The sequence below is a fragment of the Drosophila nasuta genome, chromosome 2L (assembly GCF_023558535.2).
Source record: "Drosophila nasuta strain 15112-1781.00 chromosome 2L, ASM2355853v1, whole genome shotgun sequence".
Lineage (NCBI taxonomy): Eukaryota > Metazoa > Arthropoda > Insecta > Diptera > Drosophilidae > Drosophila > Drosophila nasuta.
This window is the reverse complement of record NC_083455.1, coordinates 21,332,261-21,345,950: the sequence shown is the minus strand read 5'-3', so window position 1 is coordinate 21,345,950 and position 13,690 is coordinate 21,332,261. Positions and strand designations below refer to the sequence as shown.

The 13,690-nt window shown below is 36.7% G+C and overlaps 3 non-coding genes across 3 annotated transcripts; 2 read left to right on the top strand and 1 right to left on the bottom strand.

Moving 5' to 3' along the window:
* The first annotated feature begins 84 nt into the window (after nucleotides 1–84).
* Trnay-gua (transfer RNA tyrosine (anticodon GUA)) lies at nucleotides 85–178 on the top strand. Its single transcript has 2 exons — nucleotides 85–121; nucleotides 143–178. It is a non-coding gene; the product is annotated as a tRNA-Tyr (tRNA).
* A 376-nt stretch (nucleotides 179–554) lies between these two features.
* On the bottom strand, nucleotides 555–648 carry Trnay-gua (transfer RNA tyrosine (anticodon GUA)). Its single transcript has 2 exons — nucleotides 612–648; nucleotides 555–590 (listed from the first exon to the last, which is right to left on the bottom strand). It is a non-coding gene; the product is annotated as a tRNA-Tyr (tRNA).
* Nucleotides 649–3,224: 2,576 nt separating this feature from the next.
* Trnay-gua (transfer RNA tyrosine (anticodon GUA)) lies at nucleotides 3,225–3,318 on the top strand. Its single transcript has 2 exons — nucleotides 3,225–3,261; nucleotides 3,283–3,318. It is a non-coding gene; the product is annotated as a tRNA-Tyr (tRNA).
* Nucleotides 3,319–13,690: the final 10,372 nt, after the last annotated feature.

Genomic DNA, 13,690 nt, shown 5'->3' with positions numbered 1-13,690 from the left:
AATTTTTTTTTTCTTTTTTTAATTTTATAGATTATTTTTAAAATCTATATTCGACTCCGGCCGTAATCCGGCGATATTCACGTACCTTCGATAGCTCAGTTGGTAGAGCGGTGGACTGTAGAGGCATTTGGAGAATGTAGATATCCATAGGTCGCTGGTTCAAATCCGGCTCGAAGGATTACACTTTTTTTTAATTTTTCACTTTTTTAAATTAATTTCCATATTAAGAATTAAAAAAAAAATATTTTAATTTATGATTTTAAAAATTTAACAATAATTTAAAAAAAAAGTTGTAATAAAGAATTATTTATATACTGAACTATTAATTAAATTTTCCTAGCTTAATATGTCTGTTCATATTAATATACCAAAAAGTATATTACGTAAAAATTAATTTTAATTTAAATAAAAAAATTTTAATTTTATTATTTTATGTATTTATTTAAATCACAAGTCAAAATACTAATTGGATTTTAAAATAAATTATTTTAAAAAAAAGTTTTAAACTTTAAAAATGATTTTTAATAAATCAAAATTAAAAAAATTATACACGATCCTTCGAGCCGGATTTGAACCAGCGACCTATGGATTTCTACAATTTGTAAATGCCTCTACAGTCCACCGCTCTACCAACTGAGCTATCGAAGGTCTATAAATGGTGCGCCCGAAAATAAGTTCAAAAACCTTTTGCTTCGAAAACTTGTTCAACATTACAAAAATAACAACAATGCCATGAACAATAACAACGCACAGATCATATTAAACAAAGGCAAACATGAATGCTTATCGCAGCATAAAAAGACAAAAGGTGCCACAAAATATACGTGTTGCGATAAGATAATTTCAAGTGCAAAAGCGTTCGACTCAATGCAAATAATTCAGATTAAAAATCCAAGAAAAACTACAAATTAATATAAAGAAATGAAACAATGTCAACGATTGAAAATAGTATTCGTGACAATTGTGATGTTGGTGACAAAAAAGCTTCGCTCTATAGACAAGCAAATTGTCGACGTAAACATTGTTAATTATCAAAAGTGCAATCTAAAGAGAAGAAGATTAAATATATAAGGGAAAACCCGGTGGGTATTAATCAATGGCAAGTATTCTTTATTGAAATCCGACAAGAAATATGAATTGCTTTAAATGATGAAATGTTCTGTGGTTTTCGTATGAAAAGTATTTCGAAATATTGAAAAATGTGGTGAAAGCGAATGGTCACCAGCAAGCTTAATTTGTAAGGAAATTCTGTTCCTAAAAAGCTCCAGTGATGTAAAGTTTGAGGTGAAAGCTCTACGATTGAAAAGACTGCGTAGACAGCGTCCCAAGCTTTTGCTGCTATATTTAAAACAAATAAAATACCAATTTTCAAAACAAATATTCAAAGTGAGTTTTTTATTTCTTAATTAATCAGAGTATGATGCAATTATGGCCTATTTGTTTTCAATGTGTATTTGTAATATAGTATAACAGTGATTAAACTGAGCATTACCTAAGACACTATGCTATTTTTAGATGCTCAGGAACATTACAGAGATTACAGCGCATCAAGCTGGAAAACTTGACTTGGGAATCGAACTAGAGACTCAACAAGTCCATGTGAGTCATGCATGATTTTTTCCTCTTTTGTATTTATTTATTTTTTTTTATCAACGGACAGTAAATTAATTTACCCAGCACTACAAAGTCAATTTTCGGCTCAATTAAATGACTCATCAGGCAGCAGAAATGCGCAGAGTAACTGCCACACACACACACACACACACAAGCGTACACAGACTCACAAGCAGTTAGAGGAAGAGAAACACAGCAGGAGGAAGAACGCAGGCGGGCTGAAGACAAGAACCATCAGCTGTTGCTAAAAAAAAAAAAAAAGAGCAAAATAACTATGAACAAATTGTCAAATAGCAATTATCGAGAAAAGTTCTTGGAACTTGACCAATGGCGTTAGCCGTATGCTAGATTTGGTCAGATCGATAAGCCGCCCACATTGCTATGAGAGGCAACAAACTGGATATTCATTCAATCATAGCAGGAAATTGATACCAACATCAAGAGAGCATGCCGAAAATTCCCAAAAAGATCTTATGACTCTGATAAGAAAGGTAAGAAGGGAAAAAAACTATTTGAGTCATTCTTAAAAATTATGAACATTTGTTGTAAGATACCTGAGCAAATTACTTGGAGGATGCGGCAGGTTGTGCACCGCAGGGCTCCCAGAATAGACTATAACTATGCATGTATGTGGTGCTGTCTCGCTCGCTCGCTCCCTTGCTGTGACTGCGCAAGAACGGGGCAATCATTCTCTTATCTAACAAGACAGTTTTGGGCAATCGATCTCTCCCTCTCTCTTTCTGTCTTACCTCGCTCAATGGATCACACAAATTGCCGCTGCATATGCATCGGTGTGTGTGTGTGTGTGTGTTTCTGTCAGTAATTATCCGTAAGCTGTCAGTTTTTTCGCTCCGCTTCGCCTGTTCCCTCTAAACTAACCCTCTTGGTCCCTTCTATGTATGTATAAAATGTATATAGATTAACTGATATAATAGCTGCTCGTTGGATTGTTTTTTATGACTTGCTGCCTTCCTTTTTGTGTTGTTTTTGGCATCCTAATTGGTTTGTTAAGTATCCGTCTCCCTCTCTCCCTCTTTCTCTCTCTTTGTATGTGTGTGTTTTACTGCTTATCAGCAACACTTTGCGAGGCGCCGCCGCTGCGGTAGTTTGTGCCTAGGCCAGGCCAAGAAGCCATCGCCATCGCCGTGGCCAACTGCCAACTGCCACTTGCCACTGATAAGGCAACGCGCGCGTTTGTGGCATGATTCACTTGCTGACCACACACAAAACACAGACGATGAGTCACTTGGACAGTTGCAGCATCTGAGCTCTCCCTTCGCTAGGTGGCCATGTTAATTGTTGTCTTGATAGTAGCACGCATTGTTTTTGTTTATGTCACTCTAAGCGCCGCTTTTTGATCTAACCGAAACCAAAACCAAATTTCCACCCAAAACATAACACAGCACTGACTACAACAACAACAACAAAGCAGCGACTACGAAATATTTCTTGCTTGCGCTGCAGAAAGCGCACACACACACAAAGCTCGTTCGCTCTCCCTCCCCCATTGCAGTAGTTAATTTGATTTATGCGCTACTTGCTTGTTGATAAGGCCTCACTGTGTTTCGTGTTTGGTTTATGTGCACGTTTTGGCTAAGCAAACACATCGACCTTCGATAGCTCAGTTGGTAGAGCGGTGGACTGTAGAGGCATTTGCAGAATGTAGATATCCATAGGTCGCTGGTTCAAATCCGGCTCGAAGGATCCGAATTTTTTTTTCATTTTTTTACTTTTTTTAATTAATTTCTATATTTAGAATATATTTTTGTTGTAATATAAATTATATTTTTAACTTTACAAGCTTTAAACTTTATAAATAATCGTATATATTTTTAGCATTGTATTTCAAGTGTGACATATTTACTCTGCTCTGATTTACATCAATACCTTGAAGCATTGGTATTCACAGCTTTGTAGGCTTACATGTAATCGAGGTATACAAAAGCCAGACCACAATTGCGGGCTACTCAATTTGCATTGACTGCTTACAACATGCGGCATTGCCTCTTTATGCTTACACACTCACATCACAGACACCAGAGTCACCGCAGTACACCACACTCGGGGGAAGTGGCACAGTCAAATGGCCAAACAAAAGGTAACAAAAAGTCTGTCAAAAGTTGCAGACGTCCTGCCGCTGCCGCTGTGGCTGCCACAAACTGTTGACTGTTGACTGCTGACTGTTGACTGCTTCTGCTCCTGCTCCTGCTTGTGCTCCCAAAACAGATGCTATCAATACATCATTTGCCTTTGTGCGGCTGTCACAAATTCATTCACCTGTTCTCGGGCCACGACTTCATCATCATCCACAGCAGCAGCCACAGCAGCCAAAGAAGCCACAGACGGGCAGACAATTATACTGCGTTGATCTCCAATTAGGCTGTCGAAACTCCATTTACACTGCAACGGGCGTCCCTTAAAATATGAGACTTGGTCTTTCATAAAATAAAAGAAAACAACAATATAACATAAATGAAAAAAAAAGAAAAAGAAGCGAAGAATAAACTCTTGCTGTGGCACACAAAGATGCAAGTCATCATCGCATCTCCAACTCCTCTCGGGCAACATCATCATCGGCAAGTTAAGTAAATACAAATATGAATGAATTGCTGCTCACCGATCTCCGATCGTCGATCGTCGATCGCCGCTCAACGTGCATCTGAATCTCAATCTGTGGATATGAATGTGAAGATCTGGATCTTGGCGAATCATCGGCATTGTGTTTTGAGTTCGACTTTGAGTCTTGGGAGTTGTTGTGTTGGAGTGTCCCAGGGCACAGCTTGAGAGCTCTACTTGGCCAACAGTTGCAGTTTTTTTTTTTATTATTTTTATTTATATTTCTTACATTCTTAACTCCCTTTGTCTTCTTTCGGTGCTTGGCTTTCAACAAGAGCAAATAACAACAGTTTCACGAAAAGCAATTCGTGTAATTTGCTGATCGAGCAGCCCTCTTCCTATGTTGAAGTGGCAAGTATGTTATATGGCATATGGATGAAGCCCTAGGCATGCCTCAAGTTGCGCATTAATTAGTTCAACACTCGTTAGAGATTCCTGAAGCCACAGGCATTTGGCATTTGCATTTGCATGCCAACACCCATCTATCTCATCAAGAACTTAATACCGCGAACTCTCTGCATTATTGAAATTCCAATCATTAATAGCAGAGATCAATTTATAGCTTAAGCTTGCTTATTAAAAGAGCATCTGTGTGATAATCATTTTGTGGTTAATCTTAGTATTTATTGAGACATAATTTTTAGGTCGCTTTTCTTAAAGTGAATATTAAAAATATGTATATATTTCTTGTTAGGTATATTTTAAATTTATTAAAGCATATGTTTAAATAAATATCGTAAAAGTAAATACCATAATTACATATTAAAAATTAAGCTTTATGCCTATCAAAGATACATTTGTATACTTCAAACTACTAAAAATAAATTTTAGAATATTATAAGAGTATTGAAATATATATTTAAAGATGATTAGACTCTATAAATGAATATCTAATTTCTATATTTAATAGTGTAACTAGCTTTTTCTTTTAATAAAATGTGAATGATGCTGCCACCTAGATGGGGCCATCATCATGCAACTGCAACTGAAACTGCAACATGAACGTCGCGTCGTTGTGTCTGCTGTGTAGCTTTGCTTTCGCCAGGCAAGCAAAAAATCTTATTAAAGCGTAACTAAATGCCACGGATTAATGTCTAACTGGCAATGTGGCAAGCAGCAACCGGCTACAAGCTGCACGGCGACCAGTTGTGCCTCCCAACAGCCTGCAACAGGTGCTCGTAAATGCCACTTAAGTGACTCGCCTGACAGCAGCCGCCTAAGCCAATGGCCAATGGGCAACGGGTAACCCAAGGAGTCGAAGAGAGACCCCACAGATCCCAACTGATGCATTAGCATATAAGCTGCCGACTCTAATGATGCAACGATGCAACAGTAGCTGCAGTAGTTGCAAGTTCAACTCTTGGATGCAAACGGAAGCAAATGAGATGCAATCAATGTAAATTTCATATATAGAAATCAAAACAAAAACAAAGCAATTAATCAGCACAATTCACAATTCACAATTCAAAGTCAAAGTCAAGGATCGTCGAATCGATTGCAATTAACATTTACAATTGCGATTACTAATTGATAATCGCGATTAAAGCTGATTGAAGGGGTTTCATTCTTCGACGAGCAAAGCGAAAAGATATAGCCGGGGAATTCATTTGAATTTGAATTCATTTACGACATTGCGCGTGCTTGAGCAGCAACTGATACGATATGACTAAGATAAGCTTCAATTAAAGCTGGAAAAGCCATTAGACGAAATAGATAATACTACTAATAATTTATCATATTTTATTTAAATTTATTTCAACTTAATACCGTTATATAAACACTAGCGAATCGTGTTTGACAACGCCCTTAATTTCAACTTAATATGTCTAAAGAGACATTATTTCAATACTAAAAGCTTGTTTTAAGTTTAGTGAAGAATTCATTTACAAAGGTTTGCAATAAGTATTTGTGAGCGGAAAAATGATCATCTACCGAAGGGATCAAGTATTTCATGAGTGATAGGATGATTTTCTATATTCGTCAATGACTGGCACAAGTCCTTCTATAAGCTTTTGTGACATAGTTTATAAAGTGTTCACATTTTTTAAGACACTCTGTTTTATAAACTTGTTACTCTTTTATGATAGTCTTTGAAATGCCTTCTTCATGTTCCTTGGATCGTTCGGCTTTGAAGCTTTTTATTATTATTTAATGATAATCATAATGATGCAGCATTCCTAACAAGCTGCGAACATTTTTTGAAGTGTTAGCACCTATAAAAGTAGGAGAATGTATTACAACTATTTAATGACCTGTGACATTCGGTCTAACAAGTATTCAACTTGGTCAAATACAAAATACCGCTTAATCCAAATGGTCAAAGGGGGTAGGTTGACATTAAAGAAAAAATAAAGTTAGCCTGTTAGTATGTGAGAAAATAAATGCTACTTAAATGACTTTCGTTTTTTGGGTGAACCCCATCATTTTTAAGAGTCCAAATAATAATATGTTTTTAAGTTGTTACCATTTTGTAATGTTTATTTATAATTAGCTTGGACAATTTAGTAATGTATAGTTGAGCAGATGTACATTTGGTCTTCAATAAAATGTCGTAATCCATTAATCGATGACATTTTATTATTTCTTTTTAAGTATCACAAATATTTATTCATCAACTTATCAGAATTTAAAAATGATTTCATTACTATTAGTTTGAATTTCGATAATTTCCGTTGTAAGCACTCAATTGAAGAGCTCTCAGCTGGGTCAGTGACTCTAGCCAAGTATTTGCTAGTGCGCAATGCCCTTTGCAGTTGAAGGGAAGGGGTATAAAATAAATGTAGTTTCTTATATGCGTAATTATGAATGCAGGCAGTCAGCTAGGCAGCGAGCTTCGGTGGAGAGCTCTGAAGTGACAGTGGCCCCCTCTCGATGCAATTAATAAGCTAAAGACTGCATTTAAAATTGAAAATTGACACAAGTGACTTGGCTGTGTGTGCGACGGAGATACTGGATACTCTGGGTGTTAGTTTGATTTATCATTTGCTAATTGAAAAATTATACTGCCTGGACATTTGTCAGGTAGTTTGTTAAAATGTTGTCAAGTGCGGAGTACGATATGAGTATCATAGAAGAGCTGTGGGTGGTGGAGAGAGAGAGAGATAAAGACAGAGGGGGGAAGGTATAGTAGTTAGCTAGCTGACAGTGCCAATTTATTGAATGATCGGACGCAAGTGCTGGGCAACTTGTAAATGATACAACTCTGGAATTTTTTCCTAGGAATTTTGATTGAGTTGAATAAACAATTGACTCAATGATTTTCGTATTTAATATGTAAACGAATTGTGTAAGTGCTGTAGTGCTAAAAATAGCTCAGTTTAGCACGGTGTGATGCAGCGCACACTACCACAAATCCAGCTCAGTGAATGCGAATGCGAAGCGCCTTTTGCAAATAAAGCAATGCAAACAAAACGAAACGAAATGAAACGAAAGACTTAGGCAACGAACTGAACAGCAACTCGAACAGCGCAGGAGAGTCAGTGCAATGGTGGATGGATGGCAAAAGCGGGCGCAACAATAACAACTGTTCATTGTTTGGCCAACGAAAATTTATAAGCTACCAGGCAAATCAATGCACATAAATAAACAAAATGTGACGTTGAGCGAAAGACAAGCACTTGAAGTATTTTAATTGTCTAAATGCCAGCGCTGATGATCAGCACTGATCGCCCGCTGATCTTTCCCTGCTGCTCTCCAACCATTGACAACAACAATAAAATGAACAACAACAATAACAATTGCATTGTATCGTTTGCACTCTACAGCAAAAACAATTTTTGTTGCTTTGCAAGTGCAATAAAATAATAAGGCGACTAATTTTGTGAGTAAAAGCTGAAATGTAAATCTAAGCAGAATAAGAGTATAAATAAGAAAAATGAACTTAAGGTCATAAAAAGAGTTTTTGATTTTAGCAGAGAATAAAAGAAGAGATTGTTTAAAAGAGCTTAAAGTTAGGCGAAGGCTTTAAGATTTTGGAAGAGAATAAAAGAAGAGAGGTATGATCATATTATTAAAAATAACTTTACATTTATGGATCAAAGTTTTAAGCTTTAATAAACATTTTTTTTTAATTTTACCATTGAAAAAAAGCCTAATAAAAAGGCGAAATGAAACAGAGTTAAGCTAAGCAATTTAATATTCTACTGAAATATCGCTGCTATCTTTAGGTATAATATAATATTATAGGAAAAAATAATAAAAAAGATTCGAAGTTTTAATGGAATATATTTGAAATACAATTTCTGAATAAAACGTTTAAATTAAATCATTTATGAATACTGAATTCGGAAGAACAAGGCGTCTTTTCATTTAAAAATATATCCTTAAAAGAAAACGGATTTATTTTGTAGTATTCTTTTTCCTTAGAAATACGAGAATATTAAAGCAAATAATACAAAAAAAAATTAGTTTTATTCGTTTATATTTATAAAACAATTTCTGAATTAAAAGTTGATTTAAAATCATTCATTAACAATGAATTAAAAATATATATTTAACAAAAAAATAGAGATTTATTTATTAAAACCTAAAACTGTCGCATAGTGTAGTCGGAAAGTGCTGCAAAGCTGGAACTGTGACACTGAGAATTGGTATCTGGTAAATGGTAAATGGAAGCTGGGAGCTTGCAGCTGGGAACTTGAAAGGGGAAATTGTGGAAGTTGTGGAGCGGAGGAGCGGCGGATGGTGGCCGCTTGCGCCTACGACAATTTATGTGTTGGCTTGAAATTTCTCACAGAAAACAAAGGAAATTCCAGGCGAGTTGAGGAATGTTAAGGCGAGTGGCGTGCTCTGATCTTCTGTTGTGGTGTGGCTGAGTTCGAGGAGTAACTCTTCTTAGTTCTTCCAGTCGATTGGGCCGCCGTTGCTGACATTTTGCATTTCGTGCAACGCATTCCTTGGGGCGCTGCTGGGCGCATGCGTACCACACACCAAGGAGGAGGCGACGACGACGACAACAACAACAACAACATCGAAGACAACGACGACGATGGCGACGCAGACATCGACCGTTGGCCAACATTGACACTGATGAGCCGGCAGTGAACATTGAGAGACGGCGCAACGATGTTGCCAGAGGCATAGAGTTTGTGCTGCGCTGCGCTGCCTGCATCTGGCAGTCAAGGTGGTCACCCCAAATGCAACACGCAACAGCAACGGCAACGGCAACACAGCAACAACAGCGGCGTGATTGTTATGGCTGCGTTGCCAGTTGCGAGTTGCTGTTTGCCAGTTGCCAGTTGCCAGTTGCCAGTCGCCTTGTTCCCCAGTTGCATTGTAAATTCGTAAAACAATAAAGAAATAAATTACTTTCGGCCGCAGTGCAAGTCCAACTCCAACTCCAACTCCAACTTCAAGTCCAAGCTCAAGCTCAAGCTCAAGAACTCTTGTACTTGTGCTCGTGTGAGCCTGGAACAGGGACAGCCAAAAACAGGCAGACAGACGGACAGACATTTGGGACAACACAGACAGACAATAGCACAAAGAACACGACAAAGCGTTGAAATCGTCGTGCTCTTTGTCTGCCCCGGCAACCAAAATGGCCGTCAGTTGAGCCTCAATTGAGCTTGGCCAGCCAACGCGGCAACTGCAACGGAACAACAACCAAAACAAGAACAACAACAGCAACAACAAGAACAACACTAACAACAACGAGAAGAACGGTCCGCAAAAACCAACAAAAATCCAACGTGTACCTCCTACAATTCTGTTGCCCCAACATAATGTCTGACATGAACTTTGCGCGCTGCCTGAAATTGCAATTTTAATGCAATTCGTGAGCCCCAACCGGCCAGCCAATCGTTCAAGTCCAAGTACAATTGGACCACCCCGACTGCAAATGCAACTGCGACTTCAGCTTCAACTTCAACTTCAACTTCGACTGCGATTGCCAAGGGGCTGTGGCTGGGCAGAGAGATGCAAAGAAAAGAGGGAGAGAGAGAGAATAAAATATACAAAACACCCGCACAGCTGGCAGATGATACAAAGTAAAATAACTAGCCAGCCAAGGGGGCGGATCAAAGAGTATTGAATGCAATCTTTTCCATTTTCCACAGCATAGTTAAAAAAGAATAACATTTAACTAATAAGAAATAATTTAAATTGCCAAATTACATTAAATAAGAAAATAAAGAATAATTAAATAGGAAAAAAATTAGCTTAATAAAAATAAGTTTCGGAAACAAGAAATAATTAAATATGCACAAATTTAGTTGATTTAATTTGTCACTTTTCTGAGAACAGTTAAAAGCAAATTTATTCAAAAGTACGAAAAAAAACTAAAACTATATTTAGTTTAACAAAATAAAGCTGAAAATAACTTGAAAGAAATCCTTACTTTCATAATAATAAAATGATTTTTTTAATTCTATGATTCTTAAAAATGAACTTTTCAAAATAATAGAAGTGTCTGTTTTTTAGAACTTTGTATAATTGTTATTATTATTATTATTTTATCAATAAATTAATGTTTTCAATACAATTTTTTGTATATATCCAAAGCTAATATCATTAAAAATCGAGCCAAGTAGTCAATTTCGTAGAGCTCCAAAAAAAGCCTCGAATATTTTTCAAACATAAAAGAAAGACAACAAGCGATTAAAATCCACAACAAACAACTTCGAAGCAACTGCGTAGAAAGTTAACATCCCATACTTTGGCACTAATTTGAAAAAAAAAAACTTTATCAGATTTAGTCATTAGTTTTATTCTCTTCAGTTCTTTTTCTCAAAACAAACATTGTTACATTGTTTTATATTATTTTCAATAATCTAGACGAGTCTACAGAGATCTCTCTAATTCTATGTGTTGGTTTTTTTGCTTTTCGAAAAATCTCTGACAGCCTTGTAATTGCCAAACAGTTATGGTTATCGCTGATCATCATCATAATGTTTAAATACACACACACACACACACACAAGCATACACTAAGGCAAAAAGACAATACCTCTTCGATCGTACCTCGTGTACATCTTTATATGCTGTTTAGCTCGGGGCGAGCAGAAAAACATTTGGCGTTGCCAACATGTCTGCCATGACAAAAGCCAGAGACGTAGACGGAGTCTCGAAGTCGAAGTCGATGCTGAGGCTGAAGCTGAAGTCTGAGCACACACAGTGTCTGTGACTCTGTAAAGTCTTCAGTATTCAGTTTTTGAGTCGCAGCCAGAGTCGAAGAGTCTTCGAGTCTGGCTTGAGCTGTGGAGAGACTGACAATGAGAGTCTCATGAAATGCCAAAATGTCTAGCTGCGAATGCTACACGAACAGCAGCCAAAACAAAAAAAAAAAAAAACAAACAACACAAAAAATGAACAACAACAAAACCAAATCTCAACACAATGATTTCAATAATGAACTGTAGTTTTTGTGTGTTTTTTTTTTTGGTTTTTGTGTGCTTGCCGCGAGGGTTTAATCTAGATAAACAGACAAGCCACAAAAAGTGCTTCAACATGAGCCAAACGGGGCTCAAAACTCGTCGTTGCTGTTGTTGTGGTGGCTGTTGTTGTTTCAAGACATCGTGTGTTGTTCATTTGGCCTGACACGCCCCTACCCTTACCCCTACCCCTACCCCAGCCCCTAGCAGCTCAGCCCTCAGTTGAGCTGAGACTCGACCACCGGGCGACAGCTCAATACATTTTGCGCCTTTAATGGAATTCAATTCAATTCTTATCGTGCAGCAAATTATTGTTATTAATTATATGAAAATGAGGGGACTATCAGAAGAGGGGAGCAAAGTAAACGAACAACGGGGAGAAGGGGGGCCGGAGGGGAAGCAAGCGATTCGCCAGCAACAACAATTGCTCAAGGGCTGGGAGCGACACGCTGTCTGTGGCTGACTGCGAATCGCTTTAGCTGCCTGATTGAAGCATAAATAATTTCATTATTATTATTATTTATTAGTTGTGTTGTTCTTGTTGGTGTTGTTGTTGCTATTGCTGTTACTCGTATTGTATGGGGCGCACCTTTGGCAAATTAGAAATCGCAGCATTCGCGTTGATTGCGGATTAGCCCCCAACTTGACTTGAATGATGACTGACTAGGCGACTGACTGACTGAGTGAATGACTGACTGAATGACTGACTGACTGACTCGACTGGCGACCGACAGTCTGAACTCACATTGAACTTCAAATCGACAGCGTTCGTTCATATTTCATCAGCTTTTTTTCGCTCAACAATTCACATTATTTCAGAGCTTTTCGCATAACTGAAAAGGAAGCAATTTCAATAGATTTCGATCAAACAGACAGCTTGACGACTTCACTGCGAGTTGCGCAGCTTTAATACTTAGGGCAGACAATGTCTATTAATATAATTTGACATTTTATTTAAGCTTAAGAGAACTTAAATATTCGATAGTAAATAATATAATTAGTTTATTATTGTAAATGATTAATTGCTGCAATTAAAGATTTGAGCAAATGCACAGACTGAGTAATTGAAGCCTAATTAATGAAGCTGTAAATTCAATTTATTCTGTTGGTGTTTAAGTACTTAAAATATTATATATTTGCTCAAAGTTAGTTAGGGAAATAAATTTTAAATTCAAATAAAAACTTGTCATTATTACTGTTATAATTAATAATTGATTTCATGAGTTACATTAATTGTGTCTTGAAATTTAAATATATGCTTAATGTTAGTTGGAAAAATAAAATCAGAAAAATTTAAGAAAATATATATAAATATATTGGAATAAATATTTTTTTCTATTTGAAAATTTAAATATTACTTAAAGTTAATTTGAGGGAGCAAATATAATAATTAAAGTAAATATTTTGAGATCATTAATGTAATTATTATAAAACAAACATTAAAATGTATATTAATGAATTAAAGATAATATTTGTAATTTATAGAATATTTGCATAAATGAATAAATTATTTTCAAGGTCTCATTTCAGCGATAATCTCAAAATTTGTTGCGCAATTTTGAGATGCAATGATGTTATATAATGTGTGCAATTTATTTTCGAAGCTGAGTACATAGAAACAATTAGTTCAATGTGCAACTTGGTGTCATAACTCATAAGACAATATCTCTGCTTGTTTATATAATCTCTTCTATATTTTTTCTTAACTTTTTGCCTCCTCTTTCTATTCAGCTTTTTTTTCTATATTGTTTTGGCTCAAGACGAAATAACAATGTGATCTATTCATGGCAACAACGACGACGACGACGATGTCAGCGTTTTTGACATTTGCGCCGCGGCGTGCCAAAAAGTAGCGAAGCGTGTGGCGATCACAGATCTCAGATCACAGATCACGGATCTCAGATCTCAGATCACAGATGACAGATCTCAGTTGTCAGTCGTTAGTTTGTTAGTTGTTGTGGCTAAATACAAATTGGAAAAGACAACAGAGGCGCTCGTTTACAGGATGATGACCATGAAGACGAAGGCGAAGATGGCGATGACGATGACGATGAAGATGAAGTGATCGCACACAGTTCAGCACAGCAGGCTGA